The sequence below is a fragment of the Falco cherrug genome, chromosome 10 (genome assembly GCF_023634085.1).
Source record: "Falco cherrug isolate bFalChe1 chromosome 10, bFalChe1.pri, whole genome shotgun sequence".
NCBI lineage: Eukaryota > Metazoa > Chordata > Aves > Falconiformes > Falconidae > Falco > Falco cherrug.
Window position 1 is genome coordinate 12,736,999 of NC_073706.1, and position 18,882 is coordinate 12,755,880.

The 18,882-nt window shown below is 40.5% G+C and overlaps 1 protein-coding gene across 2 annotated transcripts in view; it reads left to right on the top strand.

The window, feature by feature from the left end:
• Positions 1–18,882, top strand: part of CDH4 (cadherin 4) — a 463,114-nt gene that overhangs the window by 216,049 nt on the left and 228,183 nt on the right. The window lies entirely within an intron of this gene.

The following is an 18,882-nucleotide window of genomic DNA, read 5'->3' on the forward strand; positions in this document are numbered from 1 at the left end:
TAAAGATAAACCTCTTCTATACATGGTATATTTCTGCATGTGTGGATGTGGTATTTGGATTGGTTCAGATAGAGGCTGTTAGATTCATTCTCTCCAGAGGTGATTTTTTAGTTGTTGATGCTTCCTGCATAAATGAGTTTACTCTGAGGAGGGAAAGAAAGTGTTCTCCAGTTAAGGAAATGTACAAAAACTGCCTAGCAGAGAAAATCCCTAGCTTGAGTCATAGCAACTGTGCTTGCCTACTCTGCTCCTTCCCTGATCAAACAGTAATTCGAGAGAAGTCAAATCTCCAGCAAGTCAGCTTGCTTTGTATATTCACTCTGGTGTGGAGTTTTCCATCTGCATCTTGCAGAACAACGTTTTCTGATGGGCGCAGGTTAGTGGGCATGAAACGGCTCCCCAAATGGTGGGGGAGCCCAAGTGATAACCCAGGTGTAGCCCAGCAGTTTTGCTGCTCACCAGGATGCTTCCTCCTGAACCGCCTACTTGTGCCTCTTCTTTTCTTTTCCTGTCCTCATGCAGGATAAAGCTTCAAGAGATAGCTGCAGGTGGCGGGTTTTTCTCTCCAGCACACAGTTATGTGATTATTTTATAAGTAGCTTCTTGGAACAAGTGTTTGCTTTCTCCCTTCTGTTTTTCTCTTGTTTAGCACCAAGGAAAAATGTGCCGTTGGGTCTGGTGTGCAGAGATCCATGTGCAGCCTGGAGGTAGCATCCACAGCCAGCATTGTATCAGCTGAGGGAAGGGGTGCTTGAAGGGGTGCCTGGGGCAGAAAGATGGTCTTAGCACATTTCAGGAAAGCCCAGCAGCTAGGAGGAGCTATGTTGGATGAATGAGTTTAAGCAATATGGGACCACTGCAAAGCCAGGTGCCCAGCTGGTTCTCTGTCTGGTAGCCTGAAGGATTTTGCAGCTTCAGGGTGAAGTGTGGCTGCTCTTATTTTCCTGCATTGTCTTCCCATGAGCACGGGCTAGCAGGACTGAGGACATGGGTCCGTGATTTCTCTCCTTTGCTTCGGGAAGGAAGAGTAATGAAACATAAATGAAAAGTTACTAACATGAACAGATGAATCAGAAATATTTCAGGAGGTAATTTATCTTCCCAGGCTCTGCAGGCTGGACTGGGTTGCTCAGCATCATTCTGAACTGCCCCAGCCCACGGTTCAGGCTGTCCCTGTGCTGTTCCTTTACGTATGCATCATACTCTTCATTTGCCCTGCTCCTCTGAAGTCAGTGGGGCTCCTGCACTCAGAGGGTCTGCAGGTTATAGCAGTGCATTTTGTTTTGTGCAAATAGAGCCATTCACCACAAGCACTTTTGTGCATGATTTTAGGACCTTTTGTAATAATTACTGTTTTCTTTCATTTCTGCATCTTTCTATTCTAGTCAAAACCCCCATCTCTTGAACTTTTAGTGATGATGTTATGGAAGATAGATCCCCGCGGCTTTGTTAGACTTGGATTTATACAGCACTTCTGTCTTGAATAATTCAAGACAGGACCCAAACCAGGGCTCTGGATAAAAGCCACCCATAAATGTAGGGCAACCTTGGTGTAAAAGTTTGCAGTCACAGTTCTAGTTAATCTCTGGCCTTTATCTGCATATCTGCTAAAAATTAAGAAAATATGTTTAAATCCTGATGCAAATACAAAGCAACTCTTTCAAGAATTCTTCCTTTGGAGTACAGATTTATTCATATACTGGGATATGGAAAACCTTTTGACTTTAGGTACCTACAGGTGGTTCTTTGAAGCACACAACCAAAGCAGGAGTAGGGCCTGTTGTTTATATGTGAATGTCACCTAACCTCTGATGTTTGATTACCTTTTGTTTGTTCTGAGAACAGAACTGAACTCATCTTCCTCCAGGGCAGCAGGGTTAAACAGCTTCTGATACCATTTAATGGAATAACAATAGTGCCAGCCAATGAAGTGCAGTCCATTTTAAATCATTCCTAATGATTTAAAGAAGGAAGAATGTCACCCAGAAGAACCATCTCTGCATGTTAAAAGGTTTTCTACAATATTTTCCAGTGAATGATGTGCTAGATGCAAGCCCTTAATCTCCAAGTCATTGTTGTCCTCTCTGTGATAAATGGCAGAGTTCTGCTATGTTTCAGTGTAAGCACAAGTAGTCAGGTGTGGTGTTTGACATTGCTGGAGTGACAGATTCCCCGCGCTTTCAGAAAACACTTGGGTGTTCATTTAAATAATTGTGCAGAACATGCAGGTAGTCATAGCTGTTCTTTTTTAGGATGTTACTTGACCATTTGGAAGCATGATGCAGCACTGAGGTTAGATTAGCATTACTGTTAATGGGGCTTCCTTCATCTGGAGTTGTGGTAGTTAAGTTTGGGGTTTCATTTGTTCACCCCCACCCACCCCTCACCCTTTATTTATTGAGATCCAGGATACAGCTTGTTTGCATTGTTGTATGCAAATAAGAATAATATTTAAAATATATAGGACTTTACATATTCAAAATACTGTGGAAATATTTGCAGTCATTCTCACAATGCCCTTGTGAAGCAGGTAGATATTGCAGTTATTACTTTAATGCAGTTCTGAAGGAGAGGTAACATATTGCAGTATTACCGATGCAAAAGAAGAATCAGACCTCCAAAACTGGGAATGAAGGGACTGACACATATATCGTTCGTTATATTTGTATCTTGGTTTTAGAGCTTTCAGAGGTGACTTTTCCAAGTTTTCTTGACAGTGAGGAATACTAATAACCTCTTCGCTTTCAATGAGCAATGAAATCACGTCATGTGTTTCCTGAGGCTGGAGCCCTTCAAGAAGCTAAGAAAATTTCACAAGACTTACAGGTAGAGGCTATGTCCTGTGCTCCCGAAGTTGGTAGAGATATTGTCATTGAACTTGGTAGGATTTGTATAGCACCCATGTCTCCTGTGTAGAGCTGACAAAATTTCAGGGCCTGGTCACAGCAAGAATAACAGGTTTTGTAATTTGCCATAGATGAATTTTGCTGGCCCCAGGCTATCCACCTGCTCAGCTGTTGTGTTGATGTGGTGTCTGGCTGTATTGAGTGAGGACCTTGCAACCACATCTCCTGTGGTTCTTCATGTTTTTGTAGCTGACAAACGTGTTGATGTAAACTTTTTTTCAGGTAGAAAGGATGAATCTTAGTGGAATTGGTGCGCTGATTGAGTGGGAATTGTGTTTACAAATGTGAAATAGGCAGTGTGATATAGTGTTTGCATCCCTATGAAAAGGCATCTGGTGCTGGAGTGGTGGCTCTTGAACTCTGCAACTGCTTCTCAGCTTGAGCTGCTCTGTGCCAAGGTTCCTCAGTTTACTGAAAGAAGAATAACCTCACTGTGGAAAATGACACAGAGATTCCCAGCAAAAGATGGGGAATTTGACAGTGTCACCCTTGCGTTCCTCTGACTGGATTTCCATCTTTACCAGGAAAGAATAAAGGAAACAACAATTGGTCCATTTATGTGCTGCTGCAGGGAAGAGAATGACCACAGAAGGAAACAAGACATCCTGTCATCTGTGGTCCGTAGGAACTCTATTAAAAAGAAAAAGGAAGATATTTATCCATGATGTTACCCTCCTGTATTAATAAGGATTTGAATGCATATATCTAGTCCTTGGTACTAATGAGCTTATCAGAGTCTTTAAAGTGTTTTCTAAATCAACTAGACAGAGCTTACCCAGGCTGTCCTTGAGGCAGCTTTTTTTTTGCCTTTTTTTTTTTTTTAAATAGATTATTATATTTTTCTCTCTAAGGGATTTACGTGATCTCCAGTACTGAGTACTGATCTTCAGTACATCTCCAGGAATATAGATGGCACAGGGAGGAAATGACTGATTGGAAGACTGGGGAATTGAGACCTACTCTGATATCCTGAATCCTAAGCAAGTATCCATCCTGCTGCAGTTATTGCTGTCTCGTAATATTCATGTGGCTGTATTCAGAGGCAAATGGGCCTTCCCTCCTGTGCAGCACTCTAAAAGTAATTTAAGCTTATGAAACAAAACAAGTATTCCACAATTATTAAGAGTTTATCATTTACTTTTCATAATTCCACTCATCATAAGAAAGGATTTCAGCAGCTCTGCAGAATTACAGCAATTTGAAGGATGCCACAGTCTTAATATCAGTTTTAGCAGACTTAATCTTTTACTACCGTAATACCTAGCTGATTCTGTAAATGCGAGGAGCATGTTTCTACAGACTTTGTCCATCACTAAGATAAGTAAATGAAAAAATTCTCTTACACTGCAAGGTCTTTCAGCTCCATCTACAGCAGAGAATGTAATTATGCCCGTATCATTGATCAGGGGACTCCTCCCATCACTACAGTCCATATAGCATGAGGATTTAGCATTTCAACTACATTTAAATAACTGATGTATTAGACAAAGGAAATCATGCAGTAACGGGATTGCTATTCTACTTTTAGCTCAGCATGCTTGTTGAATAAGGGCCAAACTTACTCGTTTCCTGGTGTTCCCTTTATTGTAGACTGAGGAGCAGCGAATATCTCTGTGCAGTTAGAGTTTTCTAGCATTTCACTTCACTGAATCTCTGTTCCCTGTTGTCTCATACAGACTGTCAACCATTTGTATTTCTGGGTTGGAACTAATCAGACCCATCTGGTCTTGCTGACAGTGCGAGCCAGGAGAATAGCTCTGTATCATGATACAAGATCCTGGAACTTTGGGACAGAGAAATTTACTGCTTCACCTAGTCCTGTTTTTTAAAACACTGAATAGTGCCATAGTGCAGCTCATTTTCTCCTTTGGTTTTTTTTTTAATAAAGAAAGTAATTATCTGTCAGAGCACAGATATATAAATGCTAGGCAATCCATAGATTAAAACATTTCCGTCTTGCTTAACCTGTAAGTAGTTGTTTGCATTAGTACTGGATGGAAAATTTTGTGCTGGAATGAGTCTTTCAGCCACAGAACAAATGAGAAAACAGACAAAGAATAATGATTGTCTTTTTCAGTGTTTCTTAATACCAGCTCGTAAATGAAGGTGGGTAGTGTAAGAGCTCCTGTTGTCTAGCCTGCGTTGGAAGGAGCATCCAGGCAGCTCCCATGTTACTAAAAGAATGCCAAATCAAAGGCAACGCGAGGCACTAATGCTGCATTTTGTATGAAGTGCGCATACCTGTGAGTATTTGAATTATGTGTTCATTGTACGTTAGGGAGAGAATTCAAGGGAAATCAAAGTTTTTATTGATTTTGGGACCGGGGGAGGGGTTGAGGAGGATTATCTGAATAATTCTATTATTCACCTTTCTGTCAGAAAATTAAAGTGGATAGTGCACAGAGCACTACTGAGAGAGATAAATGAGCTGCTTCATTTCAGAATGAACTCTCGTCTCTGAAAACTGTTGATATTATGTGCCTAAATTCCTTATGTACTTAGAGTTATCTACATAAAATATCTGTTAAATTCAGGAAGACTTCCATCAGCCCTGTAATGATATCAGAGGATGATTGTGCTCCCATTTTATTTCAGTGGGTGTACATAAATACTCCTATTGTGTAAGATTATTAAATTGCAAAGGGCACGTTTTGTGATTATTTAGGACAGATTCCATTTCAGTGGCTCCAAACGTTGCAACCTTGTTCAGAGCAGTAAAATAAAGCTGTGAGATGAAGAAAGACGTTGTTGTCCTTTCAGCAAACATAGTGAACAAGAAGGGAGTCTGTAATTGAACTTCTACCAGCACATTTGCCAATGTAGTATCAAAGGTACATAATTTGATACAGCCAGTTACATGCGTTCTCACAAATCATGAGGCAGAAATGCTGTGCTGGAGGATGTAGGGGCTGTACCTAAAAATGTGGGAGCCAGATCACAGCTTTGTGGGATCCAGAAATGCTTGCGTCCCTACTCTATCATGGCCCTGCTTTGCAGTTTAGAAGTAGTTCTAGTACCAGTGGATTTAGTTTAGCAAAGTTACCACTTCTTACCAATCAGTTTGAAAAAGGAGAAAGTTAAAAAGTCCAAGATCTTAGTCACCAACATCAGGAAAATTAACCTGAGTGCAAAGGGGAAGGAAGCAGGGAATTAAACTAAACAGAAGTCTCAAGTTACTGTGCTGCACAGTAAAACTGGGCGGCAGAAAGGGTAAATGAGAGAGAGCACCGTTTGCTAATCTGGTATGGAAATAGGAAACAAGAGCACCAGTCACAGCTACAAAACTACCTTACAAGGAATTTCTCAGCCTTTCTGCTCCTACCCCAAAATCTGTTGGGGAAAATGTGAAGAATATTTGTTCATTCTGTAGGAAGAGGTGGGAAGGAGGTGTTACATGGGTGAACAACAGCTCTGGTGGAAATGGGGCACTGAAGGAAGAACTAAGGATTTTGCAAAATCTTTCTGGCAAGACCATATCTCCAAAGATTTTCTGTGGATGCGAGTATCCCATTTTCTTCATCCTAGAGAGGAAAAGGTACTAGGGATAAAAACTCAAAACTATTTTTGAGCATCCTGTAGGTTTTTCACTCTGTTTTGAGTCCTGTCTCAAATAAGCTCCAACTTGAGTCAATAGAAATTAGCTTTAGTCCTAACACTATAAAAACGGAGTAAGCACTTTGAGATTTGCCCCATTGATTTTGCCAAGTTTTGGTTGAGTGAGACTTTAATAAAGATTTTGGATTGTGAAGATAAAGAACTGACTTTTGACATCCTGATTCAATTTCTAGCCAGTCATTTTACGGATTAACTCCCATTGAGTTCAGCAGAAGTGTGTCATTGCAAGGGCTGAGTCAGGATCCAGCCCTCAGTCCACTGCCAGGAGTCGATGTCTGCTTCCTTTAATCTGCCCATCGAGCGAGGATTTTAGAACTTGAGGGAAGGAACAACCAATGTGTCTGTGATGAGTTCAATAGTGGGGCAGGAGTCATGCTGGCTCCAGGCTGCAGAAAGTTAAAAGGAGCCAAAGCTGATGAAGGGATGGGGAGGACATTCAGTCCCTGGAGGAGAAAGGTGATTTTATGGGCCACGGGACAACCCATGTGTATCAGCAGAGGAGCGTGGCAAGGTTGCTGCAGTTACAGGCATGATGGTTGTCTGGTGTTGGGATAAATCCCAAGGTGTAGAAGGAAAAGGACTATGTGGGGGTTGTTCCTGTGTTGGCGGTGAGCAGGAGGTACCAGGAAGGTGAGCTGAGTGCCTTGCCATGGCAAGGAGCGTTCACCACGCTGATCTGCACCATCAGCTGCAGAAATGGGTCCGTGTTTGGAGACCAGTGGGCTTGAGAACATTTCATTTGTCTCATCAACAATGCAAACTAAGCATTGCAGCCTCAAAGGGATTCATTCAGGAGCTCAGTGTTGGTTTATATATTATTGGAGGATGCCAGTCTGGTGGGGGTCCCCATGGTGGGGGTATTGGTATCGGTCAACTGCACATGGGGCAGCTGGCTGCTGTGGCTCTCCTGCTTCAGGGATGTCATCTGTGTGTAAGGCAGAGGTGGCAACTCCCCCACAGCAATGCATCGCTCTCCACAACCCTATATTGCACAATGTAGACACTCAAAAAGTCCCAGTCACCTCCTCCAAAACAGAGGAGCAGTAAGGAAGCAGCCACTCATGCTGTAAGTATCCCTTCTTCCTTCAAAGGCAGAAATCAGGTTGTTTTCATATGGCTTCCAGAATTGCTGTCATCATTATTCTTCCTTTTCCATTATTTGCATGTCTTTTTTAAATCACTTATGTCTACCCATTTGAGCACATTCTTGATGCATCCAGGATATTTTATGGAAGATGAGCATCTGAGTTTGATGGAATATTATGTAGAACTTGTAGAAGTTCTCATCTATAGAAAATATGTTTGGGAAGGGTAGAAGAAGATCTCTAATTTTGAGCAGAGTGCTCTGTTTTAAAAGAAAGACTGCTTGAAGACTGCTTGGCTTATGGTAGAGACTAATAAACCAGCAGGATTTTGTTTAGAAACACAAATTTTATTTTTTGAGTTACATAAGCACGACATAGTCTCTTAATCATTTTAAATCAATTTTCTTTGCACTCTTAGAATTCAAAAACCACAAAATGGATTTCTTTCAAGTTTCTTGTATGCCAAGGTTCAGCCCAGAGGGATCTTTTTTTTTTTTTTTTTTTTTGTGGCACAGAATAGGGGTTTGTAATGAAAAGCCTAACAGATCCTTTAGTATACTGTCACTAGGTACAATAATATATAGTACAAGATTAACTTGTATTTTAATGAAGTATCTTGAACAGAATAAAGGGGGCATTTTAAAAGTATTAGTTGAAACCTCTGTTAGTTTGGTTTCACCCATTGTTTCTGTGGTTCAGTCAAATGAGAGCATAGATAGCAAAACTCTGATACAGGGAGCTTTGGCCTTTGAAATGGTTAAATATTTTAGTACTCTATTCCTTACAAAAGTTCAGTCATTTTGAAAATGTAGCTCTTTTGTCAGCTTCTCAGAATAATAATAAGTTGCTGAATTTCTTTGCATAACATATCCCTTCTTCCCAATTTATTCTTAAATGAAAAAAAGAGGCGGGGGGGGGGGGGGGGGGGGGGGGGGGCGGGGGCGGGCGTGGCCTTTCCTTAGGTCTGTTTTAAACCCTAGCTGTTATTTGCTCATGCTCACTCCACTCAGCAAATGTGGCCTCAGAGCGTGGCCATTCAAAAACAAGGTAGAAAGAGCAGGTTGTACACCTTGCTAAACAGGAGGCTTGGGCTGACACAGCAGCATGGAGTCCCGCTTCTGCAGGAGCTGTTCACAGCCTGCAAAACTCCAGCGTTCATTTGCTCAGCTTTTGCTGTCGCTTGTTTTCACCTGCACACATTGCGATTGCTGCTTTGTCAGCCATGTGGAACAATAATAAATCCTTCACTAATCCATTATTAGAAAGTTTGTTTATGTATATGTAATATGCATTCTAGTCCTATGCATTGGCACACACATGTATGTATCTATATTTATAAATATATATAAGCATGTTTATTTATGTACCTTTGTATTATATGTCTGAAGTATCTAGTACTGGCCATTGGCAAAGGTAAGATGCAATTCATAGCCAGACCTTCAATCAGATCCAGTATGTTAAATCTTATGGGATGTAAAGCTTGATAATATTAGTGAAAGCCCTGATTTCTAGGTAAGAAAGATGTCCAGAGTTGGATTAGTAAAGGCTACAAACCTTCATTCTTTGGAACAAGCACTAATTAAGGGAGTAATGAGCAACATCCTTGTGCTGATATGTCTTCCGTAGCTGACTGCTAGTGGGTTGTTGGATGGGCTCTGCAGCGCAGGGATGGACTGGGGAGGTAGTTCTAGACCATTGGCCTCATCTCAAATGGCAATTTCTATCTTACAGTTCACCTGATACACTCAGATAGGAACTGCATTAACATTACTATAGAATAACTTCATACAGGTGTATTTGAGCTTTACCAAAACCAGAATCTAGTCCATACTCGGTAGAACAGGAGCATGTGTGAAAAACACAGTACACCATATCCTTTATGTCCCAGATATGTTCAGCCATTGGGCACCAACATTATTAAATGTGCACTGAATTGATCTTTACTTTATGTAAAAGGCAGAGCCCTTTTTCCATGTTTCTGCTAGGATAGTTGTATACCATGGATGTCTGATCCCTGTTGCACATCCACATTGACTTTGAAAGTGGAAGCTATAATATTATGTAATCTTGCCTTGAAGGCAAATACTAGCTAATTTAACCAGATATAATCTACCCCAAATGTCTATACTACTCACCACTGAAGCAGCGCTTTTACAAGGTTCCTTAAAATAAGCACGAATTGTAATTGTATGTTTAGCTCACAGTGAAATAACTACTATTAAACTTGAGCATTGGTTACCCTGTGCCATGCACTGCTGATTTACTGAAGCAGGACAAAGTAATTCCCATCAGCATTGACTGAGAATGTCCAGGTTTTGCCTTTCAATTAATTATGAAACAATCTGTTGTCAGCATTCCCAACAGATAGTGAGACTTTGCCATTCAGAGTTAATGTGGATGAATGTGGATGTACTGAAACACTGGGAAGAAAGGCTGTAATGAAATTCAGACTGAACTGAACTGTAGGAAAAAGAGCAGAGAGGAAAAGAAAAGAATGAGCACATTGAGATCCTGGACAAATAGAGAGAGGCTGATGAATTGTTCAATTCAAGCAGGCAGCATGGCTGCTGAGCTTGGAGGGACTTGGCATGAGGACCAAATAATGCAACATCTCAGTGAGCAAAGTCCATCTGGGCCCCATAAATGAGCTGGGGGTGGGGGTGGGTGGGAATGGAAAGCTGAGAGCTGCTTTCCTGAGCTGTCACCAAGATACTGCTGTGTTTGCACATTAATCAGCTTCCAGGTGCTCATCTGCGCTAAGGACATGGTAGCAGCAACAAAAACTTTCAAACCAGATAATGCTCATGTAGCTCCGCCATCATATTATCTCTTTGATTAATGTTTGTTTCTAACTACTCCTCCCTCAGAGTGTGTGGAGGAACGTTACAGAAATGCAGATCAGTGAAAAGATCCATCGATATTGATTGCTGCTGTGCTTAAATGTGTAAGACTCAGAAAGATGCCGTGTTTCACGTAGGCATGCTTGTCCTTAGAGTATGCATGCGTGTATGTTCCTCCCCGTCTGTAGTTACGCAGACGTGTGGACACATTCAGCGTTCATCCAGCTGTCTAAAGGGATTCCGTTCCCCAAGGATGCAGGCAGGTGCCTGGTGGGATTTGCAGAATTCCAAAACCAGGTGGCTCCCTAACACCCAGTGAAATGAGTTTGATCAGGTACATAATTCACTCATTTCAAGGCACTAGGCTGAATCTTTAGGCCAGCAAATGGTCTCTGAAAATCTGACCCCCCAAAATCATCTACAATATGACTTAATTGCACATAGGAAATTTTGAAGATACAGCTTGTGCTATATACACTACATGACACAGATATTGCCTGAGTTTGCTTTTTGGTATTTTTCCCTCAGTAACTTTGCAAGTAATTTTCCTTCTGTATTTTTAATGCCACAGGGTTTGTGCCTGCTGAGAAATTAGCAGAAAGCCATGCAGTCCATCCATCATTGTTGGTGGTTTTGTTGGGGTTTTTTCTCCTCATATTGTATATTGAAGCCCATAATTAAGACTAATCTTTTAAATGCCGTTGCAGAAGAGGAACACAGCAGGCATGGAATGGACTTTTTATTAAAATTAACAAAAGAAATTAAATTTGTACATAACATATAATTGCTGAACATAAACTTAATAATTAAAATTACTTCTGTAAGCCTGTTCTTATGGATATCGAGTAAATAAAATTGCTGTTTGCTGGTAGATCGATATTTCTATTCCAAAAAAAATTTGGAATTTAGGATAAACAGTTCTTTCATTATCAGCTATGAACGTTAGTGAAATATGGTCCAGCATGTTAACAGCAACAAAAATAATTAAGAATCACTAGCAGTTGTCAAGAACGGTATATTTATAGTTATATCTGGGCAGAATAAATTCTTTTTTCAAGTAGAGGATACCATTCAAATACTAAGGTGTATTAGCAGTGTTACTGTTTATAGTGGCCACCTTTTGGGGCTTAGATACACACTTTTTTTAAGTACACGCTTCTCTGCTGTCCTGGATCTAACTAGTGACCTGTGCTGAATGAATCACAGCACATGCCAGTGCATTTTATAACCGTGAAAATGATGCTATTTACAGCTATCATGGGAATGATGCTATAAATAAGCATTGATTTGGGGGTTTTTGGCCTCTCCAATTTAGCATTTAATAGTCCAGTTTTTCATAACCAGTAAAACTGCTTTGGGTTCTTATTGATATTGATCACTCCAGATTGTGTTTTAATATTCTGGAAGAATTAAAATACATTTTTATCCTTCTTTTTCTCTATAGCTTTACTTAAAAATCAACTCCAGATTTTAATCTCCTTAAGAAAACATGAATGTTCAAAAGAGAGATTGGGTTATTTCTCTCTTGGGTAGTAGGAGTTGATTATCTTGCTGATTGCCATTTCTCCCTGTTTGGTTTTAGTGACTACCTAGAAGCTGGAATGTCCCAGATGTAGCTTCTTAGCAGATGATGAATGCATTTTATAACATGCCCTTCATAGGGGCTTAGACAGTCTGGAAGGATTCACAGTAATATCTCAAGATTACACCGAGCGCACATACAGGATACCAGACCAGCTTATGTTTATTCATCTTTCATGAAGCATGTGTAGCCAAGGAGAGCAAGGTTACTTTATGATTCACTGGGGTCATTTAACATCAAACACGTCCAAGACCTTTGAGTTTATAATGTTAAGGCTGTGCTGCTACTATGTGCAAAGATAGTAACTAGCATAGTCTGCTGTCATGTGTCATTTTTCCCTTTTTCCCCTTCACCTTCTCTCCTTTTAATTTTTTTCCCCTCTGAATCCTCCAAGATTATACTAGTTTAGAATTAGCTTTGGTTTTGAATGGAAAAGCTGACATTAACATAGAGGCAACTTGATGAGAAGGAATTGCTCTAATCAATCGTAGAATGATAAAACGGTTTGAGTTGGAAGGGACCTTAAAGATCATCCAGTTCCACCCCCCCTGCCCTGGGCAGGGCCACCTTCCACCAGACCAGGTTGCTCAGAGCCCCATCCAGCCTGGCCCTGAACACTTCCTGGGACGGGGAATCCAAAACTTGTCTAGGCAACCTGTTCCAGTGCCTCACCACCTTCCTAGAGAAGAATTTCTTCCTTATATCTGCAAAGATACATCGCCACATCATGTTGAGCTCATCAAGCAACACTCCCAAGTCCTTCTCCTCAGGGCTGCTGTCAATGCATTCTCCACCCAGCCTGTATTTGTGCTTGGGATTGCCCCAGCCCGTGTGCAGGACCTTGCACTTGACTTTGTTGAACTTCATGAGGTTCGCGTGGGCCCTCCTCTCAAGCCTGTCAAGGATCATCCTCTGGATGGCATCCCTGCCCTCCTGCATGTTGGCCACACTGCACAGCTTGGTGGTGTCAGCAAACTTGGTGAGGGTACACACTATCCCGCTGTCCATCTGTGTATGTCTGTCCCACTGTGCATTCAATCTCACTGTCCCTGTCACCGACAAAGCTGTTAAACAGAGCCTTAATCCTGTTAAGGTGGGGTCGTTACATGAAAGTGACTTTAAGCCCCCCAGATAGTTGTAATGGAGTTGGAACCCTGAGACTTGCTTTCTTGAGGTGTGCTGCTTCAGTTTCAGCAAGGGCTTTTAGTTCATGTTGCATTGTTCTTTTGGCTCTGACATGGCTTTGGAAAATGTAGGGGTCTGCAGGGCACTGCAGAACATCTGACAGGGATTTTCATTCAGGAAAGCTTGGAAACATTATTCAGACCTTTACGGTGCAATCAAGTCTCGTTAACAGCTTGGTCCTGGAGTTAAGGGCTGGCACAAATGTTGTAGGGATGAGTCTGCCCACGTTTCAAAATTTTCATGAGGGGACAAGGAGGAGAAGAAAGGAAGAATACAGGCAATAATTGCAGTTATATTAGCTAAATTACTAAAAGGAAGCACATTGTTAGCATCCCATCTGGATTGATCCATTGTGCACAGTGATTTGGAGATCGAGCCTCAAGAATTATGTTGGAGCTCTACAGAGACCCTAAAGGCTAATTGCTGCAGTCTGGCTGCAGATCAGGAAAAGATCCAGTTCTGAGGATCTCTCAACACCTTTTTCTACAATATTTAAAGTAGGGTACCCTTGGTTTTTCTGGGATAAAGCCACGGACTTGGTGAAGTAACAATTATTGCTTTACACCTCCTGTCATCTCTTGAAGAATAAATGAAATGGAACTTTTTACTCAAGTGTCTCTTTTATCTTCCTGGAGTGAGTATCTGCCGCGGCATTTACTTGTTCTGCAGTATTGTCTGGGAAGCTTTTCCTTTATTCTGTATTCTTGATATTTTCTCTTTTCTTCTAAAAACCCCAGCAAAATGCAAGCAAACAAAACCGAAGACATCTCAGGCCTGACCTCCTTCCCCTACCAACACATTGAAAGGCTTTAATGAAAATAACTTTTGGCAGCTGTGTTTGAGTGACCAACGTGGAATGGGATGTGACATCAGAGCATAAACAAAATGTATAAATGTATGCAGGACGCAATACTACAGCTGGAATAAAAGATTCAGATGACTCCTCTTTTTGACACATTGCATTGTAAGGTCACAAGCCAAACTGAAGATGCAACTTGAAGAATGAAAATGTCTAGGTTGATGTAAACTGGTTTTAACCCCCTCAGTATTTCAAGATAAATAGCGTTAACTTGGAGGAGGCACATTTATGCTTTACATTCAGCCTCCCTGCTTCCTGTAGAGCATTTTAAATCTTAGAAGCCTGAGCCAGCCACAAATTAGGGAATAATGGTGATATCAGCAAGGTTGTTTCATGGTGTCGATCTCTTAAAATTAAAGAAACTCTTGGTGAGTCACCAGCAGCTTGCTTTTTGCTTTTTTTCTTTTCTTGCCAGCTTTTCATTGTATTCATTTTAAAATTCTTCAGTGAAAATTGGCATGGTAAGATCAAAATCAGTGCTGTGAAAAAAGCAAGTTTTTACAGTTCAGTCCGGTTTTTTTTCTTGTACCTGGTAAGAAAAGATGTCATTAGGAGGACTGGCAATTTTCACCTCAAATGAAATGTCAGATCTAATATTTCATACGAGTCTCTGTGTCTTTGTTAAGGTCTCATTATCTTGTGAACATGTGGACCAAGTCCAAGAGAATTATATCTTTAATATTTGTCTATCAGTCTTATGTCCTTTCTGCTTCTATACAGAGTTGAGACAGGGAGGGTTTGTTAGTGTAGGGGTTACTTCATTAGTTTGATTCGGCATGTCTTGGATTCACAGTGCTTTCAAGAGACATCATGAAATAAATTCAGAATGTGTTATGAGGATGCCCACAGAGCAAATAACATGGGCAAATTACCTCACTGCTAAAGGGAAAATAAAAATCACATATCTACTGCAGACAGTATGACAAAATAGAGCAGAATGCAGGGGGAAAATTCCTGTAAATACTGCACATTCATATTCATGTCTTTTACATTAACGTTGTAGAACCGGTATAAAACGGCACTTGCTAAAACAAAACACTTCTAAGAATCAAAACAAGCAAACTGAAGCCTTTAAAGCACTGCATTCTAAAGGAATAATCTTCTTATGTAACTTAAGAGTGGCTGTTAATTATCTGCACAACTGCAGTTGTGAACTTGGTAATATATGGCACCATTTAAGTTTTAAGTGTTAAACATTTGGCAGAAACAGTGTTTTTAGTGAAATGGCACCTTTGTGAACTTCACTACATGTAATTAATTTGGAAATTCTCTTATGCACTGGTAGCTGTTTTGAAAATATATCCATATGGATTAGTGTTATATGCAGCGGGTATTAGCTTGGATAGAGCAGCTCCCAGAATCAGTTGGTTTGAATAACATATACATGTGTGCATACGTGTGTATTCTGAATGGAATTCATGAAACTGTTGTTTCCAGAAGGATGGATTTAGGTATCCATAGCTTAGAGAAGCTGACAGTGAGTTTGAAGCTTGAGAAGTACTATACTGTAATGGTAAGACTGTCGTGTTTTATTATGGATCTGATAAATTCAAAGCGTAATGAGGTTTATGGAGATGTTACTATTGACTTCAGCAGCAGCATGACTGGGTCTTCAGAAGTTTAAGTGGGAATAATCTCTATGGATAGCTCATTTACAAATATGAGTGGATCATTTAGACTCATGGGACGTGTTTATTATTCAGATACAAGCGATTAATATTCAAGAATAAGGGAATTTATTCCTCTTACTTCTTTGCCTTATAGGAAGTAACCTTTTTTCCATCCAATCAACCCCCTTCCCACATGTCTTGGCAAAAGCTGCACATGCAGTGCAATGGGCTAGAGGGGTCTCATCTGACAGAGGAAAGGGGTTTTGACAGGATGCAACTAGTCCGTTTAGACCAATTAGACATGTTATTTCCTGCCTAAACAGATTCATTTGAGGAGTTTGGAATGCAAGTTAGATATGGACCTTGTTAATTATATATGAGTAAACATACGATTTAGCTGAAATTGTGTTCCCATTCTTTCGGTTATTTTGTGATGGAAAAAAACTCCAAAGCAAAGTAGGACATAATTATCTATAGCAAGGTTTCCTCTTCCCATTGCAAACACTAAGTATTCATATATTAGAAAGCATTTATTTAAATATTCAATTAAAACTAGGCATCATTGTACTGTAAATAATGTAAAAATTGGCAGAAAATGGAAAGTGTTTAACTACATGCAAATTATGAAGGATAGCATTCAGGGCAAAAATTTCATTTGGGGCCTTGCTTTGGAAAGGAGCAATTTTTTATATATATTCTAAGTGACAAAACCTCAGGAGGAAGAGCATCAGGCACCCCCCAACTGCTTGGTGTTTTTAGAAAGCTCTCCAAAGACTCAATTCCTTGGAATTCAAATCTTAAAATACTGCACTCATTAGTATATGGATTAGTTATGTGTGAGCTAGCTTGTATGTACATGCTGTAATTGGGGATTTTATTTGATCTTTTATATATTTGATGAAAGTAGCATGAGGAAAAGAGTCATCACAAAAAATATTCCTCTTCCATGATTACTCTGGTGGTGCTTACAGGGCTTTTCTTAAAACTTCTGCTACAGCTGGGCGCAGCGATAGCTGTTGGTGAGATCTTACAGGCGTGCAGACTCACTTCTGCAAGTGCATGCAGTGGGGCTGACAGCAACATTCCTCCTCATGTTCCCAGTGGGATTCTTGTTTCTTCCTCTTGCTCACCAGGGAGAGAGGAAGAACCAGTAATTCCTTTGCAGCAGAGTCCCTAACATCTATCTGATGGGGTGGGTGCCACCCATCTGGGGGTAAACATCTCTCATTCACTTTTTAAACTGAATATTCCTAGGGGAAGATTTGCTGAAATGACTTGAGGTATTGCTGATAACACTAGGAAGGGCTGTCCCACTGAATGCAAGAGGCTGCTCTGGGCTTTTACTGCTATCCTCCACACTTTGGGTTTCTGTACAATCCTGATAATAAGCTGCTATTCTGCTTTTTTCTGACAGAAAGTCAGTGTTGACCAAGGCTCAAAATGTTTACCTATGACTCAACACTGCCTCTACATGTGCTGAAAACTGTGTATTTGCAAACCCTCGCTTTGCAGGTAAAAAAAAAAAACAAACAACCTGCTAACATTTTGACATTTTTGGAAATCCTTTAAATAGCCTCACACCTACATGCCCCAGAATTTTCTCCTGGGTTAGTATGACACATGGTTTCTGCTGCTGTTTATGTTTATTTTGGGGTTTCTCCATTGGCTGGTGTTAATGCATGTGTGAACACAGGTGCAGGTGTGTGCACACTGATGCTAAGGAGTAAAAATCCATCCCTTCTCCAGAATAAACTCTTTCATATCCTGCAGACCACATTTGAATTTTTTGCAAAACATAATGGGACTTTGCACTTCTGGAAGCCAGTACATACCGCCTACTTGGCTTTTTGTTATAGTGTGAGGGAAACATTTGCAGAACCATATTTCATGAGGTGAAGAGGAACCTGTGACATCCTGACACCCACATACCAGGAAAAAAAAACCACAACACATTAGACTAGATCTGTAATTTTACCCTCCTAAAAAAAAAGGGGGGAAGGGGGAAATAAAAAAACCAAACAACCCAAATCCTCCACCACCCTTCTTTCCAGTGTGTATTTTGTGGGTTTATATTCAGTGTAATTGGGAGAGAGATTTATCTTTTTTCCTATTTGGTGGCGATGTCCCATTGACTTAAGTGGTATGAAAATGTGGCCCTTGATTTAGGTCATCTACATTTCCACAAGTTGTACGTGGGAAGAATGTGCCTTATTGTATAATAATCACAGATTCTCTATGCAGATGTAACATTGTCATTCTTGCAGGCATATCTTTTGTTCTGTAATACACAGTGGAACGGGAGATATAATTTTATGTGAATTACCTGTAAATTGTATACGGTGCCAGTAAGTAGCTCTTTGCAGTTCCTAGTATGAATTTTCGCTCACTGACAAACTGAGCAATGTGTCTTTTCTGAAATTAAAAATAAAAAAGAAAAAAAAAATCTGATGCAGTAGAATACAGTTAAATTGTGAGGTGGCAAAATAGGTTGGACAATTTATCTATCTATCTACTATCTTGCCTTCTCCCTCCTTACATGTTTGCATATATATATATATATATGCTTCTGATGTTAATTTGACCTAATTAGTAAATAGACACCTAAGTTATCTTTTAAAATTTGGTTACAAACGTCCCTAAATGGAGAAGACCCATTTGCAAACAGTACTGAACTGCTGTCTGTCAGATAGCAGGCACACAGTGCAGGGTCCTGGCAAAAGGACCGTTTGCCCATGAATATACAGGAGCTGACTTCTCAGTATACATGGCATAGCATGCGTGACAGGATTGAATCCATTAAAACTGAAACAATAGTTACCTAAAAAGAGGCAGGTTATTCTGCCATTAAAGCATATGGTGAACTTGTAAATTTTGGAAAGCTGGGTGAAAGAGTGGACTTTAATATAATCAGATTTGTCATCTTGTCCCTACTGCAGTATAAAAGAATTACTGGAGCTGAAAGTGTTCTTGTCATAGGTACACACCGGCTGCAAAATGGCTTTCGATGCTGCTGCTTCCCCCCGGGCTGCCTCCTGTAAATGGCTGGTGCGCTCGTAACTGCAGCTTGTTCTTGACTTGATCTTGGATCCACCAAGAGCAAGAACTGGGTCGGCTATCCTTGTGGTATGCATGGATTTGGGGACTCCTGAGCACATACGGTTAAATTGCTCTAATGCTCTGCCCATTCTTTCTGTTGCACA